The sequence below is a fragment of the Falco peregrinus genome, chromosome 1, assembly GCF_023634155.1.
Source record: "Falco peregrinus isolate bFalPer1 chromosome 1, bFalPer1.pri, whole genome shotgun sequence".
NCBI classification, from domain to species: Eukaryota; Metazoa; Chordata; class Aves; order Falconiformes; family Falconidae; genus Falco; species Falco peregrinus.
In genome coordinates this window covers 122,444,550-122,462,341 of record NC_073721.1, presented here as the reverse complement: position 1 = coordinate 122,462,341, position 17,792 = coordinate 122,444,550, and positions in this window count along the sequence as shown.

Genomic DNA, 17,792 nt, shown 5'->3' with positions numbered 1-17,792 from the left:
AAGCTTCCTTCCCAATTTTGGAGACCTGAATTTTTTTTCTCCAACAGTTTCACTGCTGGATGTTAGCTCCTGCCAACCTTTTACATCTTAAGCCTCTGAACTCCTGCTAACATTTAATAAATGGTCCATTCACAAGTTGTACACTATATTTTTTTTTTGTAGGCTACTTTATTCGTAATTAAAATGCAAAAGGCAGGAATGGAGTTGACATTCCAAGCTAGCCCCTGTGAACACTACATTTCAACTGGAGCCAAAGTACAACAAATGCAGCCGACAAGCCAAAGAGGTGCAGCAGCATTTTTGCTTCATGCTTTTTGAAAAGCATTTGAACCCCTATCCAGTGAGGAGGGAAAATCCATTCAATCCTTTTCATCAGTAATTGTCTTCCCTAAAATAGCCGCCATTATCAACATTTTTGGGGTGGGGGAGGGACTTACATATACCATACGCACAGGCACTGCTGCAAAAGAAAACCAAAGGGAACAAAGCCTGCGATCTCATTGCCAATTTTCATTAAAGCCATAGGGATGGTTAATAGTGGTTTCTCAAAAGTGTCAATCATAAATTCCAAACTAGAGCTAAATTCCACCATCCACATCTATACCTCTACATTCCTGTATCTATAAATGTTGCAATACATTTATGGAGCAGTGGGAATTCATATACGCGTGGGTTTGTGTGCATATGTTTTTTGGGGTGGACAGTGGGGGTTTTTTGTCAGGGTTGGTTTTTTTTCTTTTTTTCCTTTTTTTTTTTTTTTTTTTTTTGCATGTATTTGCTATGTCTTTTTGTCTGGTGGCAGCTGTTTCTTCTGACCTCTCCCATCTAAAACTGCTGGGGTGTGCAGTTCCAACATACCTCAGGGGGCTTCTGCAGAAACTGTTGTTTACCATCTCATAGAAGCCCTGTTTTTTGTCGATGGATCACACGTAATGATAATGATTATGCTCCAAGCTCATATGCACTAATCTTCATGATATGGGCCCAAGAAGCACCTGAAGAACCATTTTTTTAAAAAAATAATTGCGGGATAATATAATTTCTACTTATGCCTCAGCTACCTGTGTGGAGGTGCGCTTCCCCAGATGCTCACTACTGCCTTCATTAACGTGACCTCTCCAGTGGTGAGCAACTTTTCTTTTAATACTCAAGCCCATTTATATTTATTATTACAGCTGAAGGGAATAGCTACCCTTTCCTTCTTAGAAAGAGACTTTGGAAAGGACTCCATAAGAATCTTTGGGAGGATTCCTTCCCAGAAAAACAAGTGACACGTGTGCATCCCATCCAGGCAGTGGCTCTGGTGAGGCTGCTGCACTGTCGGCAGCCGTGAGCCCAACTAAAATCCTTGCCAGCCAGCAGAGACTCCCAGCACCTTCCACTGGCTGAGCATCAGGCGCTGGCTTACACATTAGTACCGGGCTAAGATGGGACGGTTTATAGTTGACCTTTCTCAGCAGCATGATAAAGCAGCAAACCTGCATCCTTTACAAGTTAAATTTTATTTTTCCCAATGGTTGCCTTCTCAACCACTTTGACAGCTGTGCCTGAGGAACATAAGTGCTCCATGCGTTTTTTAATTTATTTTTATTGCGTGAGTCTCGCTTTAATATATTTCTTAGATGGAAAAACAATAATAGGACCTAATCTTGCAAGGAGCTGAACACTTCCAGTTAAATGCTGACCATCTTCCATTACCACTAAATCATGAAGAACAAGAGGGCTTTTGCTCCTTCCAGCATTGGTGCAAAGAGGAATATTTCACAAACACATTTCATTCCTTGGCTTCAGATCCATGCCATGAGCTAGGCTCTGTGCTGCTGGAAATCAGCATTGCTCTGGAACAGAAGCAACTCCCAAACGCTGCTGCAAGGTCTAACCAAAGGCTGCATCCAACGGCCCATGCGACGTGACACCAAGCCAATATAAACTCCCAAAGAAGGAACAACAGAGTTACAAACCACGCCACCATCACTGCCACACTGAGGACATATTTTCTCCTGATTTAAAATGACTTCCCAAGTAATGGTTTTATTTCTCTCATTTTTTTATATTATCCTTTTATACCCAAAACTTTAAACACTCAATTGTTTGTTTTATGATGCCTTTTATAGTTTCAGCAGCTAGTGCAGTATCATGTACAGAATTTTAAGAATTCTCATTCACTAACAATGCAATTTTAAACTCTTCCCAGATGAACCAAATTAACAATATTAATTACTTTGCGAAGCAATGTTGGTTTTCTAAGTTGTTTATATGCAGTAAATGGTTTTGAATTATAGGGGTTTACAGACAAAATTCTTCTTTAAATTCAGTACTTAAAGATATATAGCAATCTAGTAGCAAAAAAGCAATGTGAATCTTCCTTTTTTTTTTTTTTCTCCAGAATTTATGTTCAATCTTTTTACTATTTATTTTTTTTTCTCTAGTTGGGAGATCTGTTCGTTCACCAGAAGAATGTTTCAGTGCAATCTAATTCCAACTAGCAGAAGTGTTATACAGGAGAATAAGATATATTGTGTGGTTTATTTTGCAGGAGACATATATTTAGTTTTAGTGGGACTTATAAGCTAATAAACTACCTACAGGAAAAAAAAAATATCCAGCTATAAATCTTTGCTTCTTAGTTTTTAATTGTAAAACTCTATTACTGTCACTCAAAGGGTTAATGATTCTCTTGGCTGGAGGACAATTCATTCTACGGCTAAACGCAATGACAAATAACCATTATTCTTTCCAACTGCACTGATAATCGGGACAGCTTAAACATTTTCGCCAGTATAAGTGAAACCATTAATCCTCTTGGATTTCACGATAAGCGGTGACTGCGAAATAATGACTGTGTCATTGCAGGCAAGAAAAAATGTTAACAATTAAAACAAGTTAGCCATTATCTTACAGAGTACTGAATCGCTTTCACATTTCATTAGCAATATTGTAAGTGATATGTACCTTATTAAAAAGCTCTTATTATCCAAGAAACCTAATTAGTCAAAATCTCTCAGTCACTGGTTTAATTTTCTAATAATATAAATGCTGTGTTGGGTAATGCAATGTGAGACAAGTCGGCTGTTTGTCCAAAAAGAAGTTTCAAGAAGATATTTAAAAATATCATTTAGGATGAAAGGTACAGTGTAAGGAAATTTAGTTTTCTTATTACCTTATCAGGTGAATTAGAATTTTTGGACTCCACTGTCTGGACATAGATGTGTAGAAAAATCATCTTATCCTGCGTTTAAGCAAATTGCTCAGTGCTATATTGAATGAAAGGTCCAAGAAAAAGGCAGAGTAACTTTTTGTCAAGCTGCAAGAAGCATTTTTATTCTCCTCACACTCAACGCTAAAGCTTCCTATAAATGAAGCTGATGAACTAACACCTGAGACACATCTACACCTGGAAACACAGGAGAAAGAGGCCTCTGCATTTCTTGAAGGCAATGTCAGAGATCACAGTTTCAAATCCTATAGGCTTTAGCCTCTAAACCCCTAAAAAAAAGACCAAAAGTAATCCCATCGTTGCTCCTGCTGCTTTTTAAAAAACATACAGTAAGTACTAAAAATATCTCTCGTCGTTTTTCCAGCCAGTACTATTGCTTTTTCTTGGTCAGCAGAGCGAGACTATGGGGGAAGATGTATTTTAACACAGTGCTGTAGCAAAGCATCCTGCAAGCGCTCCCACAGACAGAGAATACTACCCGTAGCAATTCCAGGAGCATATGCCTGCTTGACTTGGTCCATGCTTACTACCTTCAGATGTACGAAATATTAGACTGTACCCAATACAACATAGTTGCAAGCCAAAGGTCCTCTCTCAAAAAAGTGACTATAAGAAACTGATGAAGTTGGATAGAATAATTTTTTTTTTAGGCTAGAGAAAGCATATTTAGATTGATGAAAAAATTCACAAAATCCCATTGAATTAGTCAGATGCTTTCATTCTAAAAGCAAGATAGGGAACAGGGGCCTGTCACATGAATTTCTAATTTCACAGTGAGATTTCATTTACATTTTACCTGAATTATTTTTTTTCTTTTTAAGATATAAAGAAGCCCTAAAAATTAAAGGAAATGTTTAATTTCAGACAATACAATACATACAGTTTTATAAAAAAAAGATTATTTTTTTAATACTTATAAGTTTTTCTTCATCAGGCAAAGCTAAAGATGTTTTGACAGGGTGACCTAATTCCTTCCATCCTCCCCCACTTCTCCTTGCCTCTGCTCTTCTGCATATAAAGCTTTGGTTTGCATAGAGAACTAAAAAAACCAATTATTTAGGAGAAAAATCTTCTGGTATTTAATACTTCATCCTCAAACATACACTTAGGTACTCCTCAGTCTTGTCTTAATTTTGCTTTGAAATGCCCTATGCAGTCCCAGATCTGCTCTTTGCCATATTCTCATTGTACTTGAGCACCATATTTTCAGTTTTGGACTTGCAAACTGTCCTCTTAAATTCTGATGCCCCATAATTTCAATACTTTTCTCCTCTCCATTAGAGCTTTCCAAACTCCCTTAGAGTTGCAGCTGCAATTGAGCTGTAAAATTAGGGTTTAGTTTTCAGTGAACAAATGTTTGGACTTGGGATTCTGGCTCATATTTAGCAATTAAGAATGTGCATTTGAGTTGACAAGATAACGTGACTTCCGTACCTCTCACAGCAGGAGTTGTGATCCCATGTTAGTGTTCAACATATGGTTTTTTATACATTACATTAACGTGACTGTAATGTACTGTAATGTGGAGTCAAAACACACCACCAAACCTATCTCCTTTCTATCAGAAGATTTTTCCAAAACAAAATAAATTAAGAAAAAAAGGGGGGTTTATTACAATAAAAGCTTGTGAGTAAAGCTTGCAGGAGAGGAGCAAGACAGTCTGCTATTTTCATCTGCCACTCCATGAAAGATACTGGCCTTATAGCAAATACTTTAACTAAACCTTACCAAAAGTACATGTAGTAAAAAAATCTGTCCATGAAGAAAAAGAAGCTGAAGAGCAAACTCAGCATGATGTCTCTCACGCTCTTTACCTAATCCACTAAGATGCTCGGACACTGCAGAGATGAGGACATGACAGAAGACCACGCGACACTTCACAACCAGCCACTTACAGAAAATGCTGACATCTGCTCTTATTTCAGCTTCCCTGAATGCACTCCCCCCGCAGAGCTCCTCAAGTTTTGCACGTTTTTCCTTTGTTGCTTTTGAATTTTATTCTAATCTCTTTAATTTTAAAAAATTTCTTATCCATGTACTAATAATTATATTGGGGTGGGAGCTAAGGTTACTAGTAGCAGTTGCTGTGTTCGGTGTGCACATTGGGGCAGCATGTACTCACCAAAGCCACACACCTGTTATGTGAGGAACTTCATATACTGTCAGGTACTGAATAATAATTGACAGCAGTGGCATAGGTATTGGGATGCTTACAAGGAGGAATTTCAAAGTGAATATGGGAGCTGAACTCCTCACTGAACTCAGCCATGAAAATTTCCCCACAAGTTTTCAAAATTCATGAATCACTGCTTTTCTTTGTTTTTCTTACTGCTTTTACTGCGATTGTTATTTCCCCGCCAAGGCCAAGCCTGTCAAATCTTAGGCAACGAATATGGACAGGACTTACATTTGCTTTCTCCTGCTAAGACAATATTATTGTTTTCCTGAGATAAATACAAAATTAAATACTAACATGTAACTGGCATAGAGTCTCTCAGCATTTCTAAAGCGTGCTTACATAAAAACATATGTGTGGCGGGAAAAGCATTTGAATTAATAAACTAATATTTACAGGTGACAAGGCATCAGAACTCTAGCCTACACCAAGAGCTGGTTGCAACCGTGTATTTTGATCCTAACTTCAGCCCTTGTTGAAGTTGGTCTCCTATGCCACAGGAAAGATTCTAGGTTTATTTTCCCCTAACCTGAAACTTATTAAATTCAATTCAGTCTGGCCTTTCCTAGCCGCTGGGGGAGAATGATATATTTTTTTCTCTTCAGGCTGGACTGCGCTTAAACACAACCAGGGAATCATGCAAAACCATTCAAGACTAAGGCAAGTGCTTCAGGGGGAGGAAAAAAAAAATATTAACTATAGCTGTTTCTGCAGCAAATTGTCAACTGATGTGTTGCTTCAGGATGGGTCAAATCAGCTGAAAGTCAGATCCTGGCTTTGCCAATGAGTCACAACTTTATCAGGTCCTGCCTCTGGTTATTACTGCCAATGTGACCATCTTGTAACTAAGGAAATGCTAGTGCAAAGCTCAGCCTGTCGTGTTCTATATAATCTCCGGGCCTCAGCCTGTGTCTGCAGGTGTTTCTCTGTATTGAATCTCCCTGGGGAATCTTCGGCTTCACAGCAAAAGCCGGCTGAAGTGAAAGTGATTTGATTTGGATCCTATTACAGGCACTTTACCTCTTCTATTTCCGTGATAATAGCAGATTGGAGTCGATTATTGTACCGGGAGGGAAGTTAATGTGTTGTCGAGAAACATTGGTAAAAGTGGCACAGGAAAAGGCACATAAATAAAAGTTTAGAGTGAAGCAAAAATCTGGGAAGCAAACCTGCATAAGTGTCTTTCTCAGCTCCTACCAGTCTCTGGATCCTTTTCTGTCTTTATCCCGAATTTAAAAACCGAAGGATTTCTTCTTGCTTTAATTTTGTTGCTTCTGTACATCTTTAGAGTGACTGTTCTCCTCCCCCCACTCTGGTCCCTGTCGGGAAACTCAGCCACCCAAACAGAGTTGCCGCAAGGACTGAGTTTGCACTGATTATCTTGCTTTGTATTCCCCGGAGTCTGAAAGTTTGCCAGCCTCAACTAATGCACCTCAGAGAATCACAGAAGCAGGAATGAAACCCTAGCTGGGTTTGAAAGAGGCACTTTATGTCCGTTCACAAAAGAAAAGAAAAACATTGAAAAATTTCCAAGAACTCCTGCTAGGTGACAAAGTAGCATTTGTAAGATGCCCTTCAGTGCTCCTTCAACTTCAATACTGAAACCTTTGTGTTCTCTGTGGTGCGGCTTCAGATGGAAGTGATACCGGGTTAGAAAAACATGCTACATCAAACAAGACGTGGCTAATAAGAAGGAACAATCAGGTTTTGCTCTGATTTCAAATGTTTGCTGAAAAATTTTGCGTAGCTCACCCATATACTTGATTGTATTTTAAGTGGTGGGTGGAAAAAACAGTAATTGAAATTGTGACTTTCATCCAAAGACTTTTCCAAGCCAGAGACATAAAGCATAACCGCTGTTAAACACAATAAACGGCTGCAGAGCAGCACAGCCTGCATGGGGGTGAGCTTTGGGAAGCAGGGCATGGGAAGGGGATCAGGCAGATTTGGGCAATATGCTGGTACAAAAATACTTTTGCAGAGAATTTCCACCTAAGCCCTGTCATCTTCTCATAATCCTTTTTACTGCAATGAAATAGTCAGCTCTTCTACCTCTCTTATCTCCATCTCCATCTTTTTGTTTTGCTTATGTTTGAAATTATTTGCCAATGCCACCAAAACTTTTTCCTTATTCAAATATCCTCACTGCTGCTTTAAAAACCTAGTATTTTTTATCTCAAGTGTATTCTTGGGTCAGACCTAAAAAATCTGGTCAACTTACAATAAAGAAAGTAAATAGCAACAATTTTATTTAAAATTTTATTTAGAAGTTCTTTGATTTCTCAGCTTTTAAGATGCACATTATATTTTTAAGCTTTATCATTTTTAGGGCACTATTTTTGAATGACTGAGCCACACACAGCAGTGATTTTAAATCAGCAGACAGTTGCTTGGGCATGGCTGGATCAATCAACAGACCGTGATTTCCTTCCACAGTGAGATGGTATAGAAATATGTTAACAGCCCCACTTGCATTGCTTTGGGTCCTGACTTTTCATACTCCTCTTGTTTTAAAATATCCAGAAAACTGATGGCTTCTATGTTTTGATATTTTCATGTATGCAAGGGAAGTACAGAATCCGGGCACATCAATATAGCCTGAAATTTGGTACACCTGCTCACACCTTTGGAAAGCAAACACCAGGGGAGCAGAGTGCCCTGCCAATCCCAACTGGAACATCCACCTCCACCTTTATTCACAAAGTGGCGAGTCAGAAGAAAGCAGTGCCCAAAGTGTCACAAGGAAGTACGTTCCCTTCTTTAAGAGCAGTGGCTCTAGTGCAAGAAGAAATAAAACACCCCCAGCAGGCAGAAAAACAGGTGTAATTCTTTCTGAAGAGACGGCACAAAGAACAGGGCTGTGATCTCATAGAACCTGTGGACTTTATGGGGACAGGTGTCCTTAGAGGAAGACGATGGGACACGCACAGCCCGTCCTGCCCCCCTCATGATCCAACAGGCATACAAGATGATTACATGCTGTCTGCACAACGAGCTCTTAGATCCCTACTCCATTATCACTAAACTGTGAAAAGACACATGGGTCATTCAATTAAAAAAAACAACAGTTCTTTAAAATTTCATGGACACTTAATTTCCATCTGCTGAATTACTTTTGTATGGAAAAGCCCAAAATGTACATAAATTTTTAATGCCTCTTACAACCATCACAGGGGGTTAGCTGGATATTTTTATTTTTTTTAAACCCCCCAAAAGTGAGGGAAATTTTAGACTGAAATATAGTTCATTTTAACACCCAATAATCCCACCTACACCATCAATTCAGCAAAGCAGAGATCTACCTGCAAAGTGTTTTGGCATCGCCATGTTTACATGTTGTTCTGACAAATGCTCCAACTTAAGGTCATTGCTCAACTGTTCACTGTGTGTCAGATCAGAAGTGCACTAAATCCATGAAACCTTCTTCACCAAGTGTCACTGATCTGGAGAGGCTTTGCAACAGTGTCCGAGCTGCCACCTCTCCTCAGCTATCTCTTTTTTTTATTCCTTGTCTTCTCTCTTAACATTTTTTCAGGCATTTAAAGACCACTTTGTTCCCCATGCCCTCCGCTTCCCCTTCGCCCTTCCTCCTTTCTGTCTCATATCCTTCTATCATAATGTATCAGCAACATTAAAACATTAAAACATCCGATGTATAAGTTAATCTCCTACTCTAAGGATTCACATCTGTCGTCAGATGTATTCTAGCAAATGGAAACTCTTAGTTGGAAGCCATGGATAGAAGTTGTAAAGTCATTCCCATTCTACAGAGAGGCTCAGAACGTGACCTAGGAGAAAGTCAGTGTCTGCATAGAAGACATGCTGAACACATGATGACTTTGTCTTCTCGCTCTTGTCTTATGCATCTTGTTACAGGTCTGAACTCCCCCTAGTTCTGGAGAGCCAGAGGACTGATAGGTCTATGGAGCTGACCTGCTACCCTGAGTCAAACCCAGAGTGGACCACTGAAGTCAGTAGAAACAAACTCCTTTCAAGGCCTAGTACAAAGAATACACCTACATTAAAAGTAGGTTTCCCTTGAAATACATACAATGGATATCACGGCAGTGAATCACACAGAGATGCCACCAGTGCCTTCGACCAGAGCCTTGGCTGGCTTGTACAACCAGGGCTGAAACACTACTCTGTCATTACTCTGAACACTACTAACCTCTCTCCAGCTCCCTCCTACAAGCATGTTTCCTGAAACAAACCTGATGTAAAAATTTTTTATTCCCCGTGATACTAGCCTGCCCAACCTACACTTATTTTAAGTAGAATAGTTTGTGACAGTTATTTAAATAACAGCAGCTTCTAATATTTTGTGCAGAATTTGTATTGTTGTCCTACTGGAGTCTTCAGTGTGAGAAAGACAGAGCAGAATTCCTTTAATGAATCTTAAAAAAACCTACACCCTGCATGAGAATTATTTTTAAAATTAGCATTAATAAGAATAACATGTAGAATTTACAAAGAAAACCTAGAGGTCCTCTAACAACGTGGCAGGAGAAAAGGTAGTGAGAAGCACTTATTCCAAGGTTACTAATGAAGAGTATCTTTAGGAGTGAACAATTTTGGCTGTGACAAAATCTTAAAGAGGAAAAAGAGAAGGACTATATTACCTCTTTATAATCCTTCTTCAGAAAATGGGATTTTTCTTTTCCTATTTGTCTCCTGGGCTAAACAATCACCTTAAACATATATGTGAGCTTTGAGGGTTGTTTTAGCTTTTCATAGGATAGTGCAAGAAATAATACTTGGCTAGAAGGAATGAAATCAGTCCCTATACACAACACAGCACATTTGAAGAGGAAGTGCCTCTGCACATCAAAATGCAGGGGTGCTCCGTAGTTTGGATGCATTACTGAGCGCTCTCCCAAACCAAACAAAGCTTTGCCTCTGACTAGTTGTTACAAGCAACTGATTTACATAATTACTTTGGATTTTTCCCCTCAAAAACACACAGTATATGAATCATTGTAGTCTGTCTTAAAGTCATTATTAGCCAATTAGAACTCCGGGATTTGCATAATCACTCTTCAGTTATTTCTTGGTAATCATACTGTGATGTGCGGTTACCAAAGTCTAACTGCTGATTGTACAGTGGATTATAAGCTCAGAATTATTGAGGAGCTTTTCAGTAATAAAGGAACTACCTCAGCTGCTTGGTTTCCTTTCAAACTGACATGAAGGAAACAGGACAAAAAAAAAGGCAAAAGATGAGTAAAATAAGGCTTCTAGAGTAATGGAAACAAGAAAGAATACTTCTAATATTTATCCACTCTGGAGAGCAAAGGATGAGTTTTCTGGATTTTAGGTCTCATACCAATCCAAGTTTAAAAATCCTGTGCATTACAGTCATATGTCTTACAAATCTGTCTGGACAATAATCCTGTAATTCAGAAAACAGTGCAAAACATCATGTCAAAATCAAGAATTAACATAAAAATTCCAGTGGATTCTGCATCACATCCCTTCTACAAAGCACAGCCCTGGTTCGGAGCATGCCAAAAGCTACCATCACCACAGAGAAAGAAGGGCTACATAATGGCTCCTGTCTCATGGGTGATAACAGAGAAGAGCAGGGTCAGTAAGAGTTATATATGTAGACAAACTTACTGAACAGGGCCTTTTTCTTGGGATATCTCCTTGTAATATGCTCCAGATACTGTCACGCCAATCTGATCAGGAGCAAAAAACTACCCAAGTGGATGATGAATCGTGTGACTAAGTAATAGCCTAAGTCAAGTGTGGATGTGACCGTTCACTGGAAGATGGCAATGTAATGAATCTGCTCCAGGGTTTAGGGGGTTAAGTGGCTTGCCGGAAGACAAGTTAATGATGTACCGCTGCATTCAATGAAGATTGATTGAGAATGGTATAAATGGGCAGTGGGCAAGGACAAAGAGGCTTGTTTTGGGAATGAGGCAGAATGGTGGGGAAGAGACAGATTACAGCTGAAGGTGGCTGGTATGTTGAGTTGAAAGAATAGTCTCAAAAAACATAGGGAGAGACATTTCAGGGACGATGATTTCACTCATGTCTCATACTGTGAAGCAAACAGCGAGCAAAATGCTCATGACAAGTACCTACTGATAACGTCCGCATTACCTACAGCCACCGGACTGACATCATTAGATACAGGGGTAACTAAATAGGATTTTGCATCCTCTGTCTTTGAGATCTTCCCCACATTTTGAGGTAGCACACTGATTAGCCTGCATTAAAAATGCAATTTAAACCCAGAAGGCTGAAATACCCAAGAATGCAACCGCAGGAGGAGAGCAGGGAAGTACAAAAAAATGCAATTATCCAAGAGTGTTGTCCTCTAGCCTTGCAGCAAACATACAGCATTAATATTTCAGAAAACAGGGACACAGTGACCATGGTGGAGTTTCAACACAAGGCTATCATCAGCAGGAAAGACTGTACTTAGAACAAAGAAGCTAAGCAGAGGTCACAAAAACAAGTTCAACAGGTAACTGACACAAAGACATAAGAAACACTATCATTATAGTCTAGCCTGGGTGGAAGAGCTTTACAGGTTATAAATTAATAGTCTCAAAATGCTTTTAATGCAAGCTAATACTACACAGTATTGCTATACCCACGACAAACACAAAACCTGTGCCCAATAAATGCCTAAGACTCCAGTTACAAAATAAAAATAGGAATTATTTTGGTCTGATAACGAGACAACTAAAACCAAAAATCACACAAGGAGACATGCAGTGCAGGGAAATTTCAGTGGCCTGGATACCATACAGATGTACAGAACAGACAACCCTAATCTCTAGTCTTGTTAGCTTCATCTATTAAGTAAGCCTGGTTGTACAATAGAGCTACAACTGCCCTCAATGAATCTCATTATAGCACTCATTTGTTGTAATGGAAAGGGCACTTATTCGTAATAACTCACAGTGGCTCACTTTAACCCACCCTACCTTTCTGTATCCCTCCTTCTCCCCTTCCACTTAAACTAGCATCCCCAGGTGTATCAGGCGTGTAGTAAATATCCAATAGGTTCCCATCATCATCATCATTTTGGTTGATGGATACTTCTACTGGTACCATAGTTTCAGGAATTATGCTAACTCCCAGGTGCAGCATTTAGGTCTGTTTTGATTTATTTTGCCTCCTAAGTGCCAGAATAGGATCAGGATGAATTCATAGTTACTACAGGCCTATGCTGAGGATCTCAGCACCTCACGTTCTTTGAGAGACATGCAAATTAAAATTTTCCGTTAAACAAAATAAAGATTTCCTTCCATCATGACTGAAAACAGAATGATCATTCAGGTCTGAAACAGTATTTACCAGAGTTAACAGCATTGTTCTTCCCAAGACAGCATTAACACGTAAGTATCCAGCCCTAGCTTCTACCCAAGCTGGGTTACTGCTGCAAAGCAGCAGGAAGAAGCAGTGGGTTAGGCACAATTCATAAAAATGGACCCATAGTGACTACTGGAATCACACAATAGGTAGGCTTCCTTCCCAACACTGTTTTTTCTGTCTGGGAAACATTCATGTTGTAGTCAGGACCAGCAAACGTCAACAGGGCTTCAGCATGGGAATGGGGTAAGGACCACATCTACAACAAGCAAACATCTGTGGTGTGGTTAGAGGAGACTGGATTCCTCTAACACAGCCTGCAGTGTGGTGAACAAGCGGGTGTCTTCTCTGAAAACCACAAAGTCAAAACCTCATATTGCTGTATGAACTCAGCTACCTGGGCGGACAGTGTCCCCCACACTGCATCACTACTGGACCCAGGTGGCGGGTGTCTGACCAGGGCACTGCTCCAGAGAACAGAACAGGGCTACTAGAACCAGCACTTCTAAGACATGTCAATGTGCTTTCCAATCAAAATATTTTCAGTCGAAATATTTTTCTGTTAACACATGTGGAGTTTAGCAGTTTCTCCCCCACTGGAAAAAAAAAAAAATAATTAAAAAAACCCAACAAAACACAAAACAAGTGTCTGAGGAACAGAGACACACAAAACATAATTTAGTCAAAAAACCAATGTACCATTCAAAAACCACTTCTGACTCTGCCTAATTAGACCTTATATTTACCTCAGCCCAGGACACTTTTTCCTAGGGCCGTACTTGCTCTACCAAGCACACCTGGTCCCTGCCAGAAGTGCTCTAGAGGGACCCATCACCCTACCTACCTCTAATCTTCATAGGGACACTCAGGTACGTTTTATAAGTGAGCTACAGTTCTGTACTAAAGCCTTTCACCTCTGAGTACATCTAATCTTATACTAGGGGAGGGGGGGGGGAAGAAGAAATAAATACAACAATAGTTGTTCTCTTATTTTAAAAACATCTCAATTGTACTAAAAGTGCTAATTCGGTTTGCTCAGTTCAAATCACTCCAGCAGCAAACGCAGCCTGCATCTATAAAGTGCTCTGCTGCATGTGCCTTATTAGCTAATTCTCTCACATCAAGCTCATTTAAATCTATTTGTCCCAGACCACCCTCTTTAAAGAGAGAGAGGAGGAGGATGGGATCTCTGGCTACTCAGGCTCCCGTCCTATTTATGACTGAATGTTTAAGGATGCTTTACAAAACTTTCTCAGTCTCCTCTTGTAATTCAAATCAATTGTAGGCATAAAACAAAAATTCTGGAATTTATATTCCTCCCCCCACCCCTTCACCCCCCAAGAAAAAAAAAATACAAGGTTTAATTTTATAATTGAAGAAATAAAAGGTTCTTTTCAAACCTGACATTAAAAATCTCTATTAAAAATGGGGAAAATGAAGGTCTAGGATGACAGTCTTTATCAAAGTGTATATAGAGACATTATATGTTCCAGTAATTGTTTAGGCCGGTGAATTAATGAATCCCTGGCTGTAAGTCTCCATTTGAAATTATTTCAGTGGTGTCTGCTGCTCTGCTGCTTTGGAAAAGCCTGTTGTCTGAAGCTCTGGAGAAGGGCCTTGAACCCTGCCATTCAATCCCTTTCAGCCCATCAGCTGAGTCTAATTGCCAGAAAGCACACGAGACCCCTAAGCCTGATTGTTCCCCGACCTCCTTTGAGGTTCTGAGGCATGAAAAGCAAAAGGGGAAAAAAAGCTCTCTTTTGATCTTCTGTTTCTTTCTCTCTCTCTCTCTCTCTTTTTTTTTCCTGCCTACTCCTACTCTAAGAATGACACATTTCTTTATATGGCTTCTCCTTCTTATAAAGACAATAATTAATAAGGCCTTTATAAAATGAGGCTTGAATTGGTGTCACCTTCAAGGGTGGTCCGGGGCTCTGAAGTGAAACCCCCGGTGGGCTTAGGCATTGCATGGCCTTTGCACAGGTCAGGTTTAAATACCCTGACCTCAATTTTCACTCTCCTCCACTAATGAGCCGATTCACACATGGATACAAAATTATACGAGGGAAAAGACAAAAGGAGCAAGGTGTAGTTGACACCACATTGGCCAAATTTTATTATCATCTTTGTGCCTATGACATCACAGCTGTGGACATTGTCAAAGCGGTGAGACCGCTCGCGTTCTCCCCCACCCCACTTCTTTTTGTTCCCTGCCATCAGCTTTATATAATTACTTTCACAAACTCACACTCTCTGCCTATTATTTGCTCAGATGTCATGAAACTGTGATGTTAGGTGGGACTGGGGACCAGTCTGGGTTCTTGTGTGGTTACACATGCAGAACTGGGTCGCTTTTCCTGAGGTTCTGCTTCACTGCCTCTCTGTCAATTGTGAGGATAAAGTGGCATTATGTGTATCTATTCTATTTCACAGGCTTATCAATTTGACACCAAAAGTTTAAAAAAAAAAAAAAATCATCACACCAGGGATGTTACGTGTCCATTAAATGAAAATTGTTGGTTGTTGACGTTGAATGAGTTGTCAAAGACAGCAAGACACGCATTGCGTAAGTTACTCTATTAATGCAAAATGTTTAACAAGTTTATTAGAGAAGAAGCTAAAGGGGGCAAAAATGATGCTACGACAGCCACACCCGTGGGTTGCAAACCTGTCAAATCCCGTCAGAGGAGCAAGGTCAGTGTTTGGATTGAAGACAGAATCAGCAGGAGGCACTCTTCCTCTGAGTCAGTGGATCCCACACCCAGGCGCCTTCCTCGGGTATATAGGACAGTGCCTCAGGGCTCATTCACAAGCTAACGTTTCTGCCTGACACAGCCACAACATGCTGTTGATAAGCTCAGAAACAAGTACTAAGTATTTCTAGGAATTAAAAAAAAAAAATTATCCTATGCCACTTTTTGTTACCATAGGAAAGCTGACTCTAATGTTTAATCACACAATTAGGTTCTACTGTCCTGAATCCATAATATAGTTTCAAACGGTTGTTGTTTTCTTCACTTCTTGTCCTGAGAGGTGCAGTGTTGTGGTTAAACACTGAGCTCCTGAGGTGGGCTGCACATCACTCAAGCCTGGACTGATTTCTGCGCCTTAATCTGGCTTTCTGGTGTGGTGTAAGGCTGCTGAATAAATATATGCAACATACTTGAAAGTCTTTGCTCTAAAAAAAAAAAAAGCAAAAAAAAAAAGCATGCTATCACCTTTGGGACAATATTGGAGGTCTCACCTCTCAGGCAAAACTCAAAATGAATTAACACTATTCTTATTAAGAACAAAACAGACTTTAAAAACATTGGTTCGTTAAACCCCATAATACCACTATACGGCTAATAATCCTTTCATCCTTCTGCAAAATAAGACAACGCTGGAGTGTTAAACAACAGGTATTTAACAAAGTACGATAACTCTCCATGAGCATCTCCCCTTTGCAACGAATTAGTAAAAAAGGAATATTATTAGTTACCACTATTTTTTCATGCAGGTGGCTAATGAAAATGAATTGGCAGAAATTTTACCTTCCTTTTAAAAAAAAAATGGCAGTCTCCGTCTCCTCTTTATATTGTCTAATATAGATCAGTTTTGCAAATATAATATTAAAGAAATGTCCTAGATGATGTACATCGTGCACCTACATACACAATATTCCAAAAGACAAGCACTTCAAAACATAAATTATCCAACACATTATGCTTAAAACTCAAGAAAACAGAAAGAATTTTATCAGATATTTTCTAGCCTGAAGTATTAAAAAAAAAAATCCAAACACCACAGACAAAAAAAAAAAAAAAAGAAAACCAAAAAAACTAATATATGCAGCACACGAATTTCGTGCCTATGTAGGAGATATCTGTGAGTGCTGGTAGTGAAGGAGAAGAAAATATGCAAACATCGCGGATAATTTTACAAAATGTATAAACTCCTCACTGGCACATGAAGACATTTTACACTTCAGCACAGTAAGACAAATATGGGTTTGGCAGTATTTTTCCCCTTCGAATCATGTATATTAAGGACATTTTCTGGCAGACACTTCCCATATTTCATCGGGACTGCCAATGAACAATCAAAATGAGCTAATAACTCTCTTTGGGCACATGCTGATGGAAGAAAACAAACTGGAATAACCTGATTTGGCCTCACCAATAGCTTTTTGTGTGAGAGCTAATCAAGGCTACAAGTAAAGAATGGATTAATTATGATCTCAATTTTTTTATCACTTTCTAGTCAACTTCCAAGGTGCTAGTGTGTTTACGAATACTTTCTAGGAAATTAATAGCACACCTTTGATACACAAATTTCTCTCAAAATACAAAAATAATAATAATAATATGGGGTTCAGGGAGGTTTTTAAATGCAAGCAAAATAGTGCAAAATTATAGTTATTACTAATGGGACCAGAAATTCTATGGGTCTGATCTTCATTTAATATAGCTTTGTAAATGTGCATTGAATGATACAGATTTTTACCTGCTGAGGATCTGGCCTTCTAATTCATAAAAGCAGTACCTTACTTTGGGATGAGACCATCATGCAATCTGTTTCCGAGTCACTGGTGGGGCTGAGGGACTGGCATTTTGTCTGGCTTTTAGCAAAGTGCTATTGAGCAGCGCTATGAAGTGCAGAAGGAGAGCAAACTAAAAGAGAAGAAATTCATGGAATGCTTGCTAGCTAACAAAGTGTTCTTTAATTTGCAAAAAAGTAGTCAAGAAATACAGAAATTAAGGTTTGTAGGATCACCACAACTCCCCTACCCAGAATGCACAGAATGAATTAGATTCTTTCTTTTTTCCTTCTGCACCATCATTCCAGTTCCAATCTTTACAGATGTATTAAATTTCTAGGCTGTTCCTTGTAGCGTATAGGACAGCAACATTAGGTCTTCCTCATAAAGCAGAGAGAAGTAGCAAACAGCCTGAAAAATCTCTCTTTCATATGCTTGATTTGAATTGGGCATCGTGTCATTCTAGGGTATTTCCTAGCCACAATTATTCAAATATAGAAAATACAAAATATCATGTCTATGCTACATAGAATGAATTATGATGATAC